The 21,266-nt window shown below is 43.0% G+C and overlaps 1 protein-coding gene across 4 annotated transcripts in view; it reads right to left on the reverse strand.

Moving 5' to 3' along the window:
* Nucleotides 1-21,266, reverse strand: part of LOC144158377 (uncharacterized) — a 65,424-nt gene that overhangs the window by 42,350 nt on the left and 1,808 nt on the right. For 2 of the 4 annotated variants that reach the window (XR_013320042.1, XM_077689238.1), the window contains exons 3-5: nt 20,596-20,682; nt 15,959-18,571; nt 15,535-15,830 (exon numbers count right to left, since the gene is read on the reverse strand). The gene's annotated coding sequence lies outside the window, so the exon portion shown is untranslated. Of the gene's footprint in view, nt 1-441; nt 9,455-10,547; nt 14,066-15,534; nt 15,831-15,958; nt 18,572-20,595; nt 20,683-21,266 lie in introns of those variants that run through there. The other 2 variants (XM_077689237.1, XR_013320041.1) reach the window with 2 other exon arrangements.

Here is a 21,266-nt window from a genome sequence, read left to right on the forward strand (position 1 = left end):
GCAAAAAGCTTTCGCAGTAAGCTGTCCTTTTCTCCCAACAAATGTCTTGTCAGCAGCGAATGCGTTCATTCGAACAAAAGCTTTCGCAATTATGTGAGGTTCAATGTACGCTGTTTACACAGCGAAAAAGTGCTTCTCTTGCGGTACTTTTATAAACTTCAATGAAGTTTTTATTGAATAGATTCGATATTATTTGTAGGCATTTCGCTAACTCTTTTCCTGCGCATATTTTCTTAGATTTTCTACCTGCGGACCACGCGCACAAACGAACTGGGTTTACATATCCAGTGAAGCGAAATGGGTGATGCGTCATAAGCAAGTGTACCTATCGCACGTGCGCTGGTAGGATGCACTTCGACATCACCGAAATCACCAGTTGTGTACTCTACGAACTAACAAAATGAAGCCACATTTTTCTGCGGAAATTATGTCAGGACTTACCTGTAACTCAACGAACACCGCCTGCTGTCGACTGACTCAGTAGGAGGGTCATCGACCACCGCAGTATGCCACGTCAGGCCAAGCCGACAGTGTAAACGTCGTACAAAACGTTAGAAGAATTCGGCACGGAGGATGCACGAGGTGAAGGAGCACTTTCTAAATCCTTTTTGTTACAATTCCCGTAAACAAGCTTAGTGCGGTAGACACTAAGCCTACAGACTGCAGACTAGATTTCAGCAAGTTATGCTGTGGTATCTACAAATCATTTTATTTTACACTGAAGGCTTTCGCCTCAATAAATTGCAAGTTTTTTATAAAAATGCTGCTCCCAAGCATAGTGGAATAGTGCGTGCTGTTTGCTTTCCGTCCTTCGAGAAAGAAAAGTATAATTACGGATTTCTTAGCAAATCTGTAATTCTAGATGCAAGCTCAGAAAAATTTGTAATATGTTTACCGCGCCGAAGCTACACTTGGGTAAGAGGTGCGCTGTAGCGGAGGTCCTCCAAATAAATTTAACCACCCGGGCATAGTTACCATGCGATGAAATCTCCACACAGGGGGTTTCGCGCTTTCACTTCTACAGAAAAGCAGCCACCGTGGCTCAAGTTTAACCCGTGTGTTTCGGCTCAGCTTCAAAACAGCTTTTTGTGGAGCCGCCATGGAGGTTCGCTGAAGAATCCCATGTGGTTTAAGCACAGACTCACTGCAAGTTGCTGCGTGCCGTACTCATAGAGACAACCGTGATCATACTATTGATGAAATAAAAAACATGTCATAACATTCAGAACATCTTTTATTTGGGTAATAGTGGAGGTCGTTTCAGAGCAGCTAAAATCAACAACGCGTAGCAGTTCTGCGGGACATTCTTTCTTCGCGTAGCAGCATGTCCTCAAAGCAGCAAAACAACTTTGATCGGATTTAAGCATCAAACTTTCAGTTCTGTCTTTTTCGGCTGCGACATTCGGAGTTCTACGTAGCTTTACCCTTTTTCCAAAAATATGCAGCATCTATTGATGCATACCCTGTACGGTACACAGGGCGGTACGTCTTTACTGTAAATTACTTTTACTGCATTAGCCTTAAGGTGGCTCCTTCTTAGTTTGCAATTGTCTCAAGCTAGCGAGGATGCGGTTTCTAGCTACAGATATTCAATATTGTCATATATTGGCGTATTTTTTATCAACGCTTACGACTTCAGAAGGTATGCTGACTTTAAAAACGTACCAAAATACAAGCATGCCTCGAGGTATGCATGATGTTCTTGCATGATGTTCTTGTCGAAGTAAGAGTAAGAGATTACTTGTTTTTCTTTCTAACGACATTACGCTTCAGCGCAGCATTTCTTTAGGTAGCATGCTTGCATTACGTTTCTATCATGGTGTGAGTGAGAGATTCTTTTGTTTTTCTTTGTAATAATATTTACCCTCAGCTAAGCATTCCACTAGGTGGCACGCTTGCCTTACGTTTCTTTCGTGGTAGGAGTGAGAAATTTCTTCGTTTTTGTCTTTCTTGCGACATTTCGCTGGAACTAAGCATTTCTCTAAGAATGATGTTTGAATACCGTTTGTCAAGGTATGAATGAGAGATTACTTTGTTTTTCTTTCTAACGACATTTGCCTTCAGGTAAGAATTTCAGTATGTGACCTGCTAGCATTACGCTACTATCCTGGTATGAGTGGCAAGAGTCAATCACCACTCCGTTTTTCTAACGACACTTCGCTCGGCTAAGTGCTCTAGTGGGTCGCATTTTTACATTACTTTTGTCTCGTCGAATGACTGAGAGATCAGTTAGATTTTCCTTCGAAAGACATTGCTCAAGTGATGTATATTTTGAAAACTTCCCGTAAACAAGGAAAGCAGCACCAGTATGTCAAGAAAATTTCTAGATACAGTCAGCTGCTCTTGCGAGTGCGCAAGGATTACTAGTCACATCGTCTTGCAGGCATAATGCGTGTCGAACTGCATTGCTCGTAGTAAGATATCTTAAAATTGTCTATAGAATAATGCCTGTTCATGTGACTTAAACCATAAAATAGCCGCAAGCCAACATAGCTTTTTGCTGTGGGTCGGCGTTTTAGAGACCACAAAAAAAAAATCTGATAAATACTGTATACATAATCACAGAAATACACGAAACTTCAATTTGCTGAAACAATTCACTAGCTGTGGACGACATAAATGAATTCCAGTCGAGCCTAAAGATAACAATTTCGCTTGACGAAGAAAAATTTGCGAGAAAAGTTGAAAGGACCTGCTAGATAAATACGACTGCATCGCATGCCGACGCTGCCAGCTGAATAGCAATGTGGCTTGAAAGAAAAACAAGGTAATCTCTATATACTCGACATGACTATCTAACAGCGCTGACGAGGTGACACAGGTTGAGAAAATTTGGGGCAACATATTTTCTCCCAATCTCAAAATAAAGCGTTCAAAGAACAATATATTTTTAGCCCCTCCGTCCTCGAACATCAAGGCTAGACTTTCGGCCTAATTACATTTAGCAAAAATCTTGTTATGCCATACTTGTAATTAAGCAGAATTTACGTCCTAAATGTAGGGATTATTTGGCTTCTAAATTTAACAGTTGGAAAATTCTGCTTAAAGCTCGATTACATTTTCTTAGGATGCTGCGGCTAACGACATCCAAGGCTACTAAAAATTGCAGCTCCCCAATAGTACTTTTGAAAATTCTTCTGTTTTAAATTTCAACCAATGGAAACAGCAAATATAAACCACATGTGTTGATTCCATACATATTCTGTTATTAACAATGTGCGAGAAAACATTTGTCCGTAAATGAATAACGACGTAAACACCAGTGTTCTGTAGCTCATCTTGTCGGGGCGGCTTAATTTTCAACTGACAAAACCAAGTGCAACGATCCTTCGCGGACAGGCCGACTGAAAGTACGTCGGTGGGAAAGCGATCCGCGCTGTGGGCGCAGTAGATCCGAATCATTTCAGTAAGCGCAAGTGAAATGTTATAGGAAATCGGCAAGGATAATGCCGTGAGTAGGATACCACTTTCAAGGTACTTTATTCTAATCAACAAGTTCCCATATACACCCGCCGCGGTGGCTCAGTCGCTAGGGCATTGCGCTGCTGAGCACGAGGTCGCGGGTTCGATTCCCGGCCGCGGTGGCCCCTTTCTGATGTAGGCGAAAAGCAAAAACGCCGGTGCGTACGAGAGTTCGGCACACGTTAAAGATCTCCTGGTGGTCAAAATTAATCCGGAGCCCTCCACTACGGCGCGCCTCATCGCCTGCGTTGCGTCGCCGCGTTAAACCCCACAATAAATCAATCAATCAAGTTCCCGTATACGAATTCTGAGGGGCGTGAATTTTGACTTAGGAATGCAAGCTTTATTTTAGGCAAATAACTCCAAGATATTTGCAAATCACTTGAGAGTTACTTTACGGAAGTTGTCCTCATAATATTTTGTATTCGCTATCACCTGCTGCTTTGAAGCCGCCCAAAAAGGTATGTAGTGTTTGCTTGCAGATCGGCAGGACAAAAACATTTATTTAGAGATTTCTGGGAACATATAAGCACTTTTACGCGCTTGCATGAAAAAGTTGGTTGAAGAAGGCTATAACGTGCCAAGGCTCCAGCTGGGTGACGATGCGAGCCGAAGTACAGGCCAACTAACCTATTTGGACAACCTGGTTGTTATTACCGCGTGTTGAAATCCCTACAAAAGGGCGTTTTCCTTTTTCGCATCCACACCCAGCATGGTGGCGGGCATCGACCCAGTATTCTTCGGCTCATCTGCTAACACCTTACCACTCACCAACTTCAGCGTGTAACTAGGAATTTCAGTATGAAATAAGTACAGCGTCACTACTATATGTTCGTTCGTTCCGACCTCATAGCGACAACAGAGATTTATGTTGGCATGACCACAACCTTGGCGCAGCATTGCATTAAAAATGCGAAAAACGTTCATAAAATCTTTTTATTTCCGCAATGGTGAAGTTTCGCACAACACCCCCAATATCATACGTGCGTTTGACATTACACTTCGTTAGCCAACTAGCATGCCATCAAAAAGCTACCCTACAGAAATATGCTTTAAGCATTGATGGTTTTCAGTGGTCGCCATCTCGAATGCAACATTCGCGGTTTGATGTACATATATGTCTATTACTAAATTACTACATGCATTTGTGCCTAGCCTCTATTGTACACAAGACAGGACTTCTTTACTTTAGGCGATTTTTACGGCAGTGGCCTTAATATACGCCCATACATACGTAGTAAAACTATTTTGTAATTTAACAAGAAAGCGTTTGGTGCTGCATGCATTCAACATTGACCAATGTTAGACTTTTTATTGCAAGACATACGACCTCAGTTTGAAGTTATCTTGATGGATGAAAGGACGTTTCCAATTTCAAGCATTCCACTACATTGCATGCTTTACGGACGTTTCTGTTGGGGTACGATTGAGATATTACCTTGTTTTTCTTTCAAACCGCATTGCGATTCAGCTGGCAACGTCGGTATTCGATGCAGCCGTATATATCTGGCAGGTCCTTTAAACTTATCTCGCAAATGTTTTTTCGTCAAGGTAAATTGTTATCTTTAGGCTCGCCTGGAACTTTTTTATGTCCTTCACAGCTAGGGAATTGTATGTCATATTGCAGTTTCGTGTATTTCTGGTAATATGTATACAGTATTTATCAGATTTTTATTTTGTGGTTTTGGAACGCCACAATGTAATTACCGATACCAAAGAGCTATGTTGGCTTGTGGCTATTCCATACATAGCCGGGTGGGTCAGTTGGAGGGGCTTACACTTCCATATAATTTCCACCCTCACATTGTTTCACGCTGTTAATCCAGTAAGCGGTTTTTCTTTGTTTGAGAGGCCTGTGAACAGCCAAAGCGTTCTTCTCTACTATTCACCATATTTTGCTCGTGGTACTCCATATCTCGGATAAAACCGTTCGACGGCGACCTTATTTTCTGCTGTGTCTCCCGAAATGTGTCTTCTAAACTCCCAGCCATTTATTTAATAACATTGTGCTTCCTAACTAATGTACTTTCGAAACACACTTCCTCAGAAGGTCGACATCTAGCTCGTCATATCAATAAAAAGCTTTTTCAGAGTCACACAATAGAGTGGGGGCGCATGAACTACTATTCGCGTCGTCTTCTAACATCCAGCCCTTACTGCCCCAAACAACGCGGGAAGGGTAGCGCCGAAAAGTGTTTCAGTAAAAATTTCCTCTTTTTCCAGCCAGCCTGAACACCAACGGCCACTTTTCAACCAGTTATTCGGTATTTTACTGCCTGTTTTATGGGAAGCCGTTCACAAACTGTGGATTAAAGAAACAACTGACTATTTGAATTCGCGTCTGGAAATAACCGCTCTTCACCCTTGAAATACTTTTGAAATCCTAGGTTCCATAATTCAACATATTCTACTGCGGACCAGCGCTCCGGTATTTCTTACACAAGATGTGAATGTGTATGCATATTTCATCATAAGCAGAATTTTAGGCAGTTAGGTATCACCAGCAACGGCCCACTCTCGAATAATAGGTGGTTTCACGGAGTGCGTGAAAAAAAAACCCAGTGATATGATTCCCTTTTATGCACTATCCTGGCACGAAACATGTCATGTCATGCTTGTTTATATTCACCGACAGAAAGCGGAAGGTAAAAATCCAACGGGTTCTTTACGGTTCTCCCGCACTCTTCTCCCATCAGAGCATGGGAGAAGAGTGCGGGAGAACCGTTGCACCCGCTAGGCCCGGGTGCAATGAATTGCACCCGGGCCTAGCATATTTTACAGAGAACAACTGATCTCCCGAGGAGTGATTCGCCCTCTCAGTCGACACTACCGATTAGCAATCGTGGTGAAGGTATAGATGTTGACGGCATTACCCTTGCTCAGCAGAAATTGCGATTTTAACTGAAGAGTGATGTTTGGAAAATACGCTTACTCACTGTTTTTCTCTGAGAAAAACCTCTTCAGGCGTTGCTTTGGTCTGTAGACACATGGTCCGCTCCTAAGGCCTGAAGTTTACAGTCACAAATCAACCAGTGGCCTCATCAACTCGTACCTAAATAGCCAAGTGGTTCACCCTCAGTGGCCTAATTCGTAGAAATGGCGATTGCGTTCCAACTAAAGCACCCACAGCATCTCCCGTGTAACGATCTTTTCTCGCGAAATACGATCGATACCTCAGAAAAAATTTAATAAAGCCAATGCTTGTAGTTTTAAATCTAGAAAAGTCGCCTTCAATAAGAGGCGGCGCATAACTCAACGCTGATTGTCAAGAAACCGATGAAACATGACTGATCAACCCAACGGATCCACCAAACTGGGTAAACAAAATTTTGAAAAAGTGTGACATGAGAATAACCTTACCTTGCTAGTCTCCAGCAGTGAGTGCAAAATAACAATCTCACTTAACCTGTCACCGCTCGAGGTCTCACAGCCTTCAGTTGCAATATTTACGTATCTTCAGGCTAAACATAGCCGTAGTAGTGATGAAACCTATTCCAAGACCGCAGTTTTTGCCCTCTTGCCCTTTTCTACAAACTCTGGGAAGCCGAGGAGCACACAGGGGTTTCTTTATAGGAGTAAAAACGTTTGTCCCCTGTTTCCGTCGTTTTCAAGCATTAGGCTTTTTTTAGTACGCATAAACACCGTACTCCCGTCGAGAGAGCCGCGGCATTTCCGCGACGCAGCGCACTTACTTTCCCGGCAGTGGCGCGGTTTGCGGCATATCGGGAGCCAAAATCCGCATCGCGGGGTTTGTATACTCCCTTCTACACGGAGACCCTCACGGATGCAAAATATATGCAAAGCGATCAGCATTCCATCGCTAATTCTCAGAGTAAATGATCTTTACTTGCTGCGGCTATGCCTCATACAATAGAAAAGTACTCATAACCTTTCTAGCGTTCCGCCTCAAGAGCGCTCTGTTATTCCCCGCGAAGCAGCGTGCATGCCCACCGCATGCGGCTACCTTCCCTCCGTTATCGATAGTGATCTAACCTTGAGAATCACGCTTTTAAACATTTGGGCGCTACTAAGCTGTTGCACCTTTTGGGACCGGTACAAACAGCAGTGCGAAAATGTATTAAAATATGCTAAGCAGGATAAATGAACGGAGACTTTATTTCCTACGACAATATCAAGAGAAAATCAGTTTCTTCTGCACTTTCACACAAAATAAAGCTTTTTTGGCTATAAAAATTAGCATAAAAACCTCTCCTTGCTGCACTTCCCCACAGAACGAAGACCTAGCTCTTGTTTAGGACACATTCGAGAAACCTTCACACGTAAAAATGCAGAAAAATAAAATTTTGCCACGAGAAACATTAAAACTAGAACAATAGGAGATATCAGGATGGCACTAACACACGAATAAAAGACAGACGTTCGCACAAGTATTTCGCATTGCAGTTACATAAGTGGGATAATAGTAAACACTACAACTCTATTGGTAGCACCGATAAGTGAGGAAGTTTGTATGGAGTCAGAGTGACTAAAACCGCCAAAAAACAAAGAACAAAATACCAACTACGCTAGTTCTTGTTAATAACTCGCCGTGTATATTTCTTTTTTTGCCCTGTGTTTGTGACCGCTTTTGTTCACTGTGACAAAAAAGTACCAGAACGTGCCCTAGCGTACATGAGTCTCACACAAAGGCATCTCTTATTTAGGACACAATAAAGAACAATCTACAAATAAGAATACGGTGCAGCAAGTATCTGAAACGAAAATGTTTCAATTTTGAACACAAAAACCCCAGGACCTTAGCCAACAGTCTGAAACATTCCCACTGTTTTTTCTGTAGCGGTAGTTCTAAAACACAAGTTGCCTTGTGAGATAAAAAAGGCATAAACGACTATTACCAACAAGCAACTTTCGCCGTAATACCTCGAAACATTGGTGGCGGCCTTCTTAACCGCAGGCACCTGGCCGCTGGGCTTGAGCCTAAGTAACATTTCAAGAAACAAGCTGTTGTGCCTAAACTTTGGCGTGTACTGCACATTGAACGTGCAATACACAGACAGCAACAATGTGAAACCGATTCCCGGTTCCAAATCTGTCAGGTGCAGTGTCTCTAGTTAAGGGGCCACTTCTGCTTGTTCCTCATCGCTTTCCTACTTGGGTATAAAAAGTTGGACATTGAACATCACTATTAAAATACAAAATATAAAAAGTTCCCTCGGATGAGCGACGTTAAACGAAGTTTTGTAGCCATAGCTTTTCTCGTCGAGCGCGCCCAGAAATGTCTGAACAAGTGCATTGCACCCGTTTATTTTGAATTTCGCAGTGACCTTCGAAGCAGCCACTCCCTCCTATCACTGTCCTAAGGCACATATCTGGCCAACTGTACTCTCTCGCCGTATCCTTTTCCGCACACCACCTTAAAACGAACAAGTGAATCTACTCACTCCGTCAAACTGTACAACACGCTAGTTTCCATTTGGTTGTGCTTGAGGGCCAGACTTACACTGCAAGTTACTGGCTAATGAAAGAGTTTTCTGAATCTGTCCCTGGGATAGTAAAGCTTTCACTCTAAAAAAAGAAGCCCACCCACGTTGTAAATTCTTTGACCGAATACGCATTTTGCAACGTCTTCTATGTGCCCAAATAATACTGGTGCATACACTTTCAATCCTATACCCAGGGAAAAGAATAAACTATAGAGCAAAAGGTATAGACTAATCCACTGGCCCCCCCAATTGAAATATCCACGGTATCTCGACTATTCAAGGCTACTGTGTAGATTGTTCTTCCTCCAGCTATCAGAACCCTCTGTTTCCCATACAAAAATATTTTTCCTCGGTCATTCAGGGCCACAGACGTTTGCAGGGCAATTTTGAACTACACTGAAAGTTATCCCAAGTATAACACGAAAGCTGAAAAAGGTCAGAGAGTATAACCAAGAGCTCATTTTGCACAACTTACATGCTACTTGATGAAGCACAACTGACAGGGCCGCTGTTCATAACACAACTTCGAAGTAACGTTCTGACGGCTCCTTGAAATAATAACACAGCTGATAAATGCGGATTTCTGGGCTACTTGGTATTGCATTGCTGACGAGTAAAGCGCAAAACTGAACACAATACACGAAGAAGGACAAGAGGCAAGCACTACTTCCAAATGACATTTATTCTTAAAAACGCCCCTTCCAAAAACGGAAAAAGAGCTGAAGCATCCACCACAAAACCAAGTTCGTTGCGTGCGCGGAAAATGTGGTCTGTGCCATCCCTTCAGCATGTCACGGTGTGTGAACGTGTGATTGCGCGAGCATGTACGGAACGTGATGAGCGGGCACATAGGGCAGCTCGGTGAACATTGCGAGAGATGCAAAAGCATGCCTTGCAATATTGAGACTGTAATCATAGCCAAGCACCATAACTAGTTCGCAAGAGAAATTATTGAGGCGTCTGAAATGGTGCACCTAGGGGACGATAGAAAAGCTTGCCCTCGGTAGGATTGTCGGCTAAGAAAACTGTATAACTTGCTCCTGAGTAATTTGAAATTGACCGCCAGCAGCTTTCTCTGTATTGTGTTGTTTTCGGGGATCAGTCTTTATTTTCAAAGCTCCTGTTTTGTTGTGTTCTTTACGTTTTGAGAGCCCAAGGGTACACAGTCGTCGGTGGCTGTCTATTCTGATCTCAGCGTATGAGGAATTGCGGGGATCGCACGGGAAATATCTATATGCGTTGCATAATATAAATCAGTCCTCATGTGCGCCACATTTTGTGAATATATTTGATCGCTTTGAACTATATATATATATCGGTTGGAAGCAGCGCTGGTCTCTTTTGACTTTTTTTGTTCCTTGTGTAACTTTTGTGCTTTTTTGAAAATCAGAACATAAAGCCACGCTTAACACGGCCTTCCTGATGAAATTGTACCAGACCGGAACATATCACAGAAGAAGAGCTGCATACCCCAGTTAAGAAAACTTTCTCACAAGAATCATTGAAAAAGTTTGTGACATAAACGCTGATTTCCAAAATGCAAGCAAAGTGCCTAGATCTCAAATCACGTCCGGATAGCAGACCCGACTTGAAGTCTAGCCAAGCTTTATGCTTGTTTCTCAGGCACAAGAGCCCCTGAAAAAGTCGTAAAATTCTCATATAAGCAATCTACGTAATGTAGCAAAGTTTCAAACAGAAATATCTTGCTCCTTATTTATCTAAAGGACATCAAGTACTGAAAGCCAAATGACCCCAATCCACACAATTGAAAACCGGAGGGCTGCCGTTTACTGTCATGGGCTTTCTGACCGCCCGTCCGGCCTGTACGCATATATAAGACGAGAATAGAGATCACCGCATTACCGGCGAACGTGCGATGATACTCTGTCCCATTAACAACAAAATGAATAGACAGCCTTAAATAAACGCCACAATAAAGAAAACATTCAATAGTGAAGGTGAGTTAGATAAGATCGACCAAAGGGTTTCTGGTCAGCCTCTTCAATTTGCGAGAACATTTTATTTTAAATGATTCTGTTGATGTCCAAATTCACGAATATTTGAGCCAGGAACAATAAAATCTTAACGTAAAATTTTTTGGTAACAGGACAAATTGAACGACCGCAGCAGCCTGCCATTGCGCCTCAGCAAATTTTAGCGAAGGCTATGCCCGAAAATATTTTGGAGGGGCAATTTGTAAATTTTGCTCAATTCAAGACTGGAGTGCTTTTCCAAAGAAAAGGTTTGGTTCCTCAGAAAAATACAAATTTTTTGTAACAAAAGGCCAAACTCGGTTTAGAGGGCAACTATTTAACATTTATCGTAGATATTGCCACCAGAATTACTTAGGCAGCAATGTTCAAATTCTATTCACCCATGCTTTTTCAAAAAAAAAAACACTCAATATTGTAACTGCACGAAATAAGAATAAAATGCAACAGGCACGATAGTTTGAAAAATTACTGCCATGCACAAAGTTCACTCGCTCAGATAAAAAAAAACACCTTAGATTTTTCTGAAAGTGTTGCCAGGTGTAGGCCTTGACACGCACTTCGATTATCATCAAAAACATGTTGCATCATTGTTTTCCTGTAGCGGGCACAACACAAAAGAGGAGCCCAGTTTCCTTGGCTGTCCATGAAGTACTCTTGTGATTGCGACTTCCCTCAGATTTGTTCAAATTCTATGTTTTTTACAGAAGGCAAATGATCCCCCTATGGATACAAACATTGATTTATATGTTCGCACACTAACAATCAATCTCCGCCAAACTTCTATACCGAGGAAAATTACGAAGACTCATAGGTTCAACACCATATTTTAAAAAACGTTTTCTTTTATTTTTGTAATATTCTTCCAGTATGCTGACCACTAAATTTATTTTGCTTACAAGTAAAAATACCTCGCGTCATATGAATACTTTATAGTTGAGCGTCAGAATGGAGCGCTCTCAGCCAAGCTCCTTGCGAGGTAATCAAAGAGGAAACAGTTAAGTAGCAACGTCCTTAAAAGTTGCATATGGTCGACGGTTTTGGACAAAAGGCAGAAGGTAGCAAATGAAGTTAAAATAAAAAATACAGTAAAAACTGCTGTTTTGAATTTGAAGTTTTATGCCATAATGTATTGTCACCGTATCAAAATTGCAAAGTACTGTTCACAATTTGGTGGCACACAGGTATTTAGAGACTCTTTCAATGGTGTTCTGCATGTAGGCTACCTGCACCTCCTGCCGCTCACTTCAATTTGGCGCCACATGTCTCAGGACGAAATTCCATGGAACACATGGACTCGTCCCTATTTTGAGTTTCTGCTACAGTAGTTGTAAACTTCTCTTCATACGACGTATCAGAAGTGTTTGCACTTGACTTTCTTGAACAGCAATTGCCATACTTCTAGTTGCATGAAATCCAATTCTTTAGACCTTCCTCAGGTTGCAAAATTCACCCTGTTGTTTAACAGTTCCAACAACTACGTCGCATGCATTCGTTGAAAGTGTTATCCAGAATCCTCTAGAAATGCTAACGAATCAAGAGCCTTCTATGCAAATTCGTCGGCCTGCAAAGTGACAACCGCAGTTGCACGAGTTCCCTCTCAGCGTCCTTCCTGCCCACCTATTCCCCTGCGGCTTCGGGCCAACCTTTCTTACAAAGGCTTGACGTTAGGTTAGTTGGCTACACATTATTCCCAGTAAAAACAGCGCAGGAACGAGCACGGAAGAAGTGACAATCTAAAGCGTTGACAAACCACTCATGTACTATTTATTACACGACATTAAATACACGAAAAAACCAGTGGCTGCAAGTTGGCGCCCGTTCAAGCATTACATGTCACTCCAAGTATGCAATGAAAAATAATATTAAGGATAAAACAATCACACTTGGTGTCAAGCTTGTTATCTGGTACAAGTGAGGCTCACCTGGCTGGATATGCCACCTCGCTTTCCAAAAGGGCAATTGATGGTGTGCTGACGCATTGTTCCCCCCGAGTGCCAATCAGTGAGGCTACATTATTTTCGTGAGCGAGCATTTAAAAACGCCTTTTTACTTTGGGTGGGAATCACTTTTCTCCCATTTCTTGCAATGTATCGCAAGATTCCTGCATGCTCCTGTGCGCATGATGTAGTCTTGTTTTCTAAGGCGATCATTCAGACATCTACCAGTCTGACCTACGTAAACTCGTCTGCATAAAAGTGGAATTTACTACACCACTTTGTTCGCACAATTCACAAACTGGGTTTCATGCTTCTTGTCACATATGGCGCATGGGCGGTCGTTGCAGTTTACCTTGGTGCACAAAGACGCCAGTTTGTTGAGAGCTGAAAAAACCGTCCTTACTCCATCATTATCTCCCGTCTTGTTCAAAAGGTGTGATACTCCATGCAGGTAGGGTATGACAGTTAGGCGGGCCTTGGGTGTTTCTTCTTGTGGCTGAGTTTTTGTGAAGTTAGTGTTTGCAGGACGCCAATAAAACGACGCTTGCTAATAAATATTTAATTAAAAACCCTTGCGTAAACTATAAAGCCAGGACTCTGTCATGAAATACGCAAGAAAGTAAACATTAGGCCTAATGTTCTCATACGATGCAAATAGTTCAAGAACATGTATGGTGAATCTTCCTTCTAAAAATTTGATGGATCCAAATGAAAACCACGGGCTCTAAAAGCCATAGAAAAAATTACACCATCTTCCCAGGGGATGCGAAGCATCATGAGGGTTCCATGTAGGTTCCATTGTGTTGCCGTTATGTTGTTTCATTTATCCGGGCACGAATGGTAACGTAGTGTGAACCCCCATGTCGAGACAGACAAATTTAGAGACGGCGAAGAGACCGACATCCGCGTTACATGATCAAACACCTACTGGTTCCCGTCTTTCTTTATTGCGTGCTCACGCTCCTACCCCACCGCCACCCCTCTTAGTCCTCTTCTCTAGTTGAGCTGCAATGTGTGTGGCACTTCCCGCCACATCTTTCTTGCAGGAAATTCAACAACTTCCTTTAAAGATTTCAGTTCGTCGGTTCCGTTGACGTTCAGCTTCGCGTGCCTTCGTTGTATCAGTAGCATGTTGACGTAGTTTGAATGAGGGAAGGACATAAGGCGCGTTCGTAGCAGATGCTCCCTTCCCGGTTTGCAGTGCAGTGGGAAGAGCACCACGTACTTTCTGTTGCGGCAAGAGAGTCGTGGGATCAAAACCCGGTGCCGCCTGTTTTGTTTTATGGTGGACTGCGCTGACGCCAGCCCAAACACTGATGGGGCTGAAGACACGCGCATGCGCAGTAGAGTGCGGATGGCGGACAATCAGGGAGGGAGGGATACAGACCCGAGCATGAGATGCTTCGCATCTAAAATATATTGCTCACGTACACTTATCTTCTTGGAGAAGATAACAAGGGAGAAGTAATATGAAGCGTGGGGGACAGCCGCAACGTGCTAAGCGTTGTGTTTGTTGTAATGTTGCATGCTGTAGGATATCCACAAAAACCGTGCCGAAAAAACAATTGAGCCTGTCCATAGCGTGGCTATGCTTCCAGTTCAATATTTCAGGCCACCGCCTGCGCTCTCTCTACATTGCGAAGCAAATACCTTACCCTAAACGTCTTAAAATAGGGTTCTTTCTGAAGAGGCCTCCAACGCCCGTGAGCCAATTAATTAGTCTAATCCAAATACCAAAACACTCAACATAGCTGAAACAGACCGCCAGATGGACAGACAGACAAAGAACTTTATTAAAGATCCTGAGGGACTATCTTAGCTAGCCGCTAAGGGTCCTAATCACATTGTCGCTGGCCACACTCGCGTTGGTGGTCAGAGACCTTGGTCTCCCTCCCTCTGACATGCCATCTGGACAGCCAGGAGTTGCCTGTCCGGCTCGTCGCTCGAGAGCGCCTTCGTGCATTGGTGGCCCAACGTAGCGGTGGGCATTTCCAACGCATATGTTTAAGAGTGCAGTAAGCTTCTGAGCAGTTAAGACAATGAGGCTCGATGGAAAGCAGGATAAGGCAAAACCTGCTTCTAGTGGGAAACGTATTCACCCGTAACATCCCGAAACCTAATTATTGTGATCGTTTCAACTTCGGGCTAAGTGGTGGCAGTGTCTGGCGCGATAGCTGATAGTTGGAGAAAGATTTAGTTGAAAGTGGGCTAAGGATCTCCGTAATCACCCAGCTTGTCACTAGGGATAGCATTGGGCCAGCGCGGCTTGCGCAACCTTGCACACGGTTGTTAGCTAACTCGCTGACGTTGGGAATTTCTGGGTGTACTGCGTGTCCCATCCATGTGCATGGAGAACCATGCAATGTTGTGCAAGGCTTTTACGTTGCGTATGGTGAGAATTTCGGCTGCGTCCGTCGCAATTCTGCCCACCAGAAAGACCCTGGCTACGTGGCGAGAATACTTTTTTTCGTTGGGTCGTGAGAAGTCTTGCATTGCTTGAGCTATCACCTCCTGCTTGGATATGACAGCGGTCGGTGCTTTGCTGGCGACCGCGGTTAAAACGTCCCTTGCGAAGTACACCGCTACCATCGCGAAAAGTCTTGGGGATGCGTGCTGGGCAACTTCTACAAAAGCCTTTTTTGTTAGGTTCCGCGCAGCATGTAGTAGGAAGGCTCGTTCTCTCGCTGCACATCTTACCTCATTGTTCTGCCGTCGCACGTTTGGTGGGATAGGCTCGACGTATATGGTTTCCCTTACATATGTCAGGAAGCTGGATGCTACGTGTCGTCATGTCTTCCGCTCTATATGCCGGAGTGCACAGGATCTGGTGACGCGTTCTTGTCGTGGGAAGACGTAGTGCATTTGGTGCTCTCTGTGCTTCGATAACTTTATTCGGGGTATTGTGCACGCTGACAAGTTCCAGCTTTTCAGTAGTAGCCGTAACGGGGATATCCAGGACCCTCTTGATGATCTTGCGATAAGCAGCACTAGCACTTTGGGGAACACAACAGAGACATAAATGTTATCGTGTCGGAAACATTCTACAGTAGTATTTATAATTTTTTTGATTACAGTAAACTTGGGTTTAACGAACATCTATGTAAGGAATTTCTGTATTTACCTATATTTTTTTCCTTCCTTATTGCCACCCCATCGACGCTCATGTGTTTGCGACCTGCATGTAACGAAGGCGTTGCGAGGGTTAACCTTGATGTAACGAATTTTGCTACGTTGGTGAGACATTCTTTTTTCCCATTTTTTCTGAAGAATATGCTAGAGAAATGCGCTAAATTAGCGAAATTCGCGCGCACGGCAAACCTATGTGCGTTTCCGCATGTGCGTGCTTAATCGGTTAGGCCCTCGGGCTGACTCTCGGCGTGTAGTTGCGCGTCGCCGCTGCTGTAGTATCGGTTCTCCAGCCAGAAAACAAAAAAATTGTCGTGTATAGACAATTTCGAAATTTTAAATGCCCTCTCCACCAGCGAGAAAGAAGAATGCCATCGCCTGGTAAAGGATCCCAGCTAGCAACCTATCAACAATTCTGAGTGCGTGAAACAGTCTCAAGTTCGCAAAAAACGCGCCCTTTGAGCGTACGTTTGGACCTTGGAACGTGTTAACGCACCAAAAAGTGTCACAAGGCCAAAGGGATACTTGAGTGCCTTTGCTCCGTTGGAGTGCAATGTAGTGATTAAGCTTGCGGGAACGAAGCAGGCGCTAATCACGCAGTTTTTACTGTGAAAAAAATCATTGAATAGAGAGTTCACCGTCACTGATGTCTAGCAGACTTGTTTCGTTTCTGCTTCATTCACGCAGCCTTAACTCTAAGTCTTCATGCAAAGAAAACCTGGATGTAATAAAAATATCGAATTTTTGTAAACTTCGTTATATGCAGGTTACCTCTTTAGTAAAACAGATACAAAAGCTAAGAATTAATATACTGCTGCAAAATAAAGGAGACTCGTATGTCCCACTGTCAGGTTGGGCCACTTTGCTAACGTAGAGCCCCTTTGTCCCGCTGCACCGCTTTGTCCCCTTTGTAGAACCTCTTTTTCCATCGGTATTCTTGGCGCAGATTTCTCTTCTGTTAAAATTGATCTTATATATTCGGTCCTATGGTGACATTTTATACACTTAATGTGTAGTCACCGAGAGATTTGTTTTACTTGTTGAGCACTTGAAACCCCACAAGAATGTGCCGCTCCGATTCTTGTGCGCAGGCATTCGATCTCTCGACGTATCGGAACGACGTTATTCCAGCAAAATGGCATCTTCATCCGGGAAACATTTTTGTTACCTTTATACAAAATAACATCGGTGCCGTATGAACAGCTCCCACTCTACCGCGAAGTGAATCGCACTTCTCACCAAAATCTTTTTGTTTATCAATACACGCTCAGAAATTACAAACAATAGCTATTGGTTGTTTGTACTTTGTTACTGTAGTGGAAGAAACAATATTTGCGCGCCAGAGATGTTTTTCGTTTTTGGTAATAGCTCACAAAAATGCAAAAAATTGAGAATTGTCCGTGAGAGACAAAAGGATTTTGCTTGCCTTGGAGTGTACTTCCAGTCAGCGGCAGCGTTACGAAAGTCCTTTTGGAATGATATGCTACAGTCGCAAGGTGAAATTAGTGACCCGTATCAATGGGGCGAGCCATTGCTTAAGGCTCACCAAACAGAAAGTGGGACGTACATGTCCCGCTGTCCAAAAATGGTTAAAAGTACGGAATGCCATGTACGGCAACGCAGGCTCCTAGTAAGTGTTGAATGACTCCATAATTTACCTCTCAGCCGGTTTTGCTTGCTTTAGTCATAAAAACGGCTATCATAGACGGAATCGCTGACACGGAATTGTGCACAGAAGTAACAATGGTTTCTCGTTGTGCGACTGAGACATGCAGCATAATGTGCATTCTTCCCGCTTCCGGAACCACCCCGCGGACCTTGGCAATTCATTAAAAGGTTTGCCCAGCATCTTTTGTTTCGTTGAATTCCAACAAACTTCATTGTTTCACCAAACTTTTTTTCCAGCGCTGGCCAGTTTTTGGAGGTGTCATTTTCCGCCATGGCGGTTATTATGATGTTTTGGGTGTTATTTGAAACGAAAACTAATACATTTTGTCTGCGTAACGCTCATACCTCTTACGGTGTTAAGGCTACACTTTTTGTTAGCTGCCAGATATAATCCCTCAAGGAAATATTTAACAAGACTGCTTTATACTGCCGGTGTTAACGTGTAAAGAGGGAAGCAGAAATTATCAGAGGGAGTCTTCGCAATGGCGCCAAAATGTAACCGTTACTCATGCTTCGGCCAACGAGGACGTTGCTACAAAAGCGCATGCCTTTGGCCGGAGCAACTGACCAGAACGCCCCTACAAGGCAGAGCAACACCAAAAACCCTCGGTTTGTTTACGTTGGTGATATTTATTCAGCGGTTTTTTTATATGACCAAAGCGCTCATGACGCAAAATATTTCAGCTCTTGCACCATCCCTTTCCGAGTGTTTCGCTGACTGAAAAAGGCTCACGCCCATAAGCAATTCATGATAGCACTGCTAAGGAGTCACGTCAAGCCACTTTCTTTATTGCTCTGACATTCTTGTACCGCTATTATGAAGCAGGATCCTCGTACAGCCATTTCACCCCAAGGGATTATAACGGCAAATGCCCCCCTCTGTGAAAGGTACTTGCGTGCAGAAGAACATGTCGCAGCAATCTTGCTCTAGAAGGGAGCACTGAAAAAAGCGTGAAAATGTTGCTGACGGGCCGTTGCATTCAGGTTAGCCCATTGACAACATCGCAAATGTCTTTTATGTGGTAATGTGAAAAAATGTGCCCGCAGACAAAATGTCTTTGAATTTTGTTAAAACTAAAACAATGCTTTCAAAACAAAACACAAAACTTCTGCTGCAAAGATTTTGTTTCAAAATTCTGCACTAAAATTTATATCTCGCTGAAAGAAATAGCTTTATCACAACGACTTAACATCCGTAGCAGCTGCCTTCCTTTTAGTCGTCACCTAGACTTTAACTCCGTAAATAGAATAGCATGGAATGCGACGACGCAGATACAATCACGCCACCACGAAACTTATTCTCATCAAGCCCTAAACGTAAGCCAAGTCATGTATCGAAACTAAAAAAGTAAGCTGAAGAAAGGCGGTCGGTCTTGAAGATCTTCCCGCCGTCCACTCCGGTGGGCCTGCCCTGCTACCTGCAGAAGTCTGAATCTACGCTCCCTATTTCGGATTTACAAAAGTAACTGATACACGTTGGTGATACGTCGTAAGTATTTTAGCTTTGTTCTTTAGGTGGCATCACTTTATATGTTCCGGCTGTTTTCAAAGTTCATTACTTCTGCAGGCGCAAATAACAGTGTCATTTTCTGCACATGTTTCAGCTGCTTCTTCGTGATCCAGCTTACTGTGTATGCCAGTCTCATTCGCAAGTGCCCTTTTTAGCACCAGTCATTGTTACCACTTTTTTTTACTCCTTACTGATACTTTTAAGCACAGTGGATGAGAGAAACGTTTTTATAGCAGTAATTCCAAACCAAGTACTAATTTTTACCCGTTGTTGTAATTGGGTTTATTTATTTCATTCTGAAGGTTATGATGCACGTCTGGCTACCAGTTCGTCGTTTTACCAGGATTTGCATTGCACAAGTTTTAATTTTCTGTAGCTGCTGCACGTTTTATAATAAGGTGCAACGTCGTTTTTAGCGTTCTCTATTGTGGAAAGCGTTCAAATAATGTAGTGTCTCCCTTCCTGCGTGCTACATCACTGCTGTTGCATTATGAAGTGGTCCTGAAGCTGTAAAAATTTTTGCATGACGCAACATTCCAGATTTCATTTCGAATGGTAAGGTATTTTTTTAAAAGCTCTTAGATGCAAGGTTATCTTCCATGAGTAGGATTCAAAATCTCCCTAATTTATTTTTTATTTTATCTTTTTATTTCATTTTATTTGTTTATTTTATTGGCCTATATCACTACGAATGAGATTTATTGGAGCCCAAAGTGACCCCTTCAGCGTATCTCCTCCAGCATTCGTGAACATAGCGTTTTTCTTTTGCAGTCTCCACGTGCCCACTAGAGGCCGTTGCAGTATTCAGAATGTCGCACGGACAAATTTTTGCAAACCTGAATACCCTTCTTCCGCCTTTTTATGACCACGTGGGGTCTAAAACAGAGGGTAAAGCTCGATTTGACGTAGCAATTGGCTGATACACATGCTTGTACTATTAAAATGGTTTTCTAATTACAACCTACAGCACATATTAGACGCGGAATCTATTGTAAAACATTCGCGGACACTCCCATTAGATAAAATAAGTAAGGAGACAGACACATGGGAAAACCTACATTTACCTATCAAACTGCTTCTCGAGTCGCCGTTACGAGAAGAAATGTATTTTGTAGGTAGTCATGAGCGCGCGTGTGCGTGTGTGTTCATTTGTGTGTTTCTGCACGTGTGCGTGTGCGTGAGTGTGTCCTTGCGTGTGTGTGTATGAGTGTGTCTGTGTGTGTTTGGTGTGTGCGTGTGTGTGCGTGTTTCTGTGTGTATGCTTCTGCGGGTGTGTGTTTGCGTGTTCGTGTGCCTGTATGTGTGCGTGCGTATGTTTAGGTGCGTGTGGTATGTGTGTGGGGCGGGGGGGGCCTTGCGAGTGCGTGTTTGTGTGTCATTGTGTATTTTTATGTGTGTCTGCAAGAAGGTGTGTAAAATTGTATATACGCATGGAAACATTATTCAGATCTTACCGCTTGGCCGAGGCATCCCTTTGCCACAACCACTTGTGCCATTAGTGCCACGAAAAGAATCATCGTCACCATAAGGTATCTGAAAATCTGTAGCGAAACCCAAATTCGCCTTCTCATTCCGGTTACAGCCATTTACAATAATGAGGTCTTAATACGTTCTTAAGCAGAAATTATGGCTCTACCGAAGTATTCATTTTTGCATAACAAAAAAGATGATCATTATGCCTATCAGAACTTGCCTGTAGACTATTTTTTATCCGCACCCAATGAATGCAGCACACGTTGCTTATCGCTTGATATAAGCTGCACAATAGAAATTTTAAAACAGACTTCGGCTGATTCAAAAGAGTAGGGTCATTTATTGGAAACAGTGTGTGAGCCTACTACACATGCAGTCATACCGCATTAAGATTGCATTTGTTCTGACTACAACCGCACAACATGAAAAGCACCGTGAACAAAAACTAATGATGCCTCTGCAAAAAATTACCTGTGAATAAACTACCGCTGATGCTATCTGCTTGAACTTTTAACACCTACTTGAGACAAGGAAATCTCGCGTCGAAACGACCGTTTTGAAAACGCACGGTTCAAGCATAAAACCTCCCAGTTTTCAAACCCAGGAAGACGCAGGTTATACTTTTTTGTCGGAAGTCAGCTTTTTATATTGA

The sequence above is a fragment of the Haemaphysalis longicornis genome, unplaced genomic scaffold (assembly GCF_048455015.1).
Source record: "Haemaphysalis longicornis isolate Haplotype H1 unplaced genomic scaffold, Haemaphysalis longicornis Haplotype H1 scaffold_10, whole genome shotgun sequence".
Classification (NCBI taxonomy): Eukaryota; Metazoa; Arthropoda; class Arachnida; order Ixodida; family Ixodidae; genus Haemaphysalis; species Haemaphysalis longicornis.